The following is a 672-nucleotide window of genomic DNA, read 5'->3' on the forward strand; positions in this document are numbered from 1 at the left end:
TAGAGACCAAAGATGCCTCAGCTGTGGAAAACAAGGAACAGAAAGGCAAACAATTTATCTAGGTGGCCCAGCTGGGGCTTGAACCCAGTCCTTCCAATTTCCAGGAGACGGTTCCTTCCAGCATGCCATTTGCTCACTCATTTTCACTTATTCCTTCATCCAACAAATGTTATGGAACATCTACTGTTCTCCAAAGGATGGGGACACAGCCTAGAGCAAAGTAAAGTCCCTACCTACTAGAGCTGCATTCTAGTGAGAAACAAAGGCAAGAAACAGAAATGCAGTCTCTGTTTACTGTAAGCCAGGGGGTGACGTGTATTTTTCTAGCAAGAACTATAAACCAGGGTAGGGAACTAGTGACTATTGGATGGGTTAGCTGGGGAGGGCAGTGAATGGGTGGATCAGAGAAGACCTCTTTGAGGAGGTGACATGTAGGCAGAGACCTAAATGAAGAGAGAGAATGGTTCTTGTGGATATCTAGGGCAGGATAGATACTGGCAATGGAAATAGCTAGTGCAAAGGCACTGAGGTAGAAATGCATTTGTATGTTCCTGGAACATTAAAGAAGCAGCATGGCTGTAGCAGTGTAGGTAAAGGTGAGGTGGGAGGAGTAATAGGGATCCAGGTCACCAGGGCCTCACAGAGCAGTTAAACCTTTGGGTTTTAGTTCAG

The sequence above is a fragment of the Pteropus vampyrus genome, unplaced genomic scaffold (genome assembly GCF_000151845.1).
Source record: "Pteropus vampyrus isolate Shadow unplaced genomic scaffold, Pvam_2.0 Scaffold388, whole genome shotgun sequence".
NCBI lineage: Eukaryota > Metazoa > Chordata > Mammalia > Chiroptera > Pteropodidae > Pteropus > Pteropus vampyrus.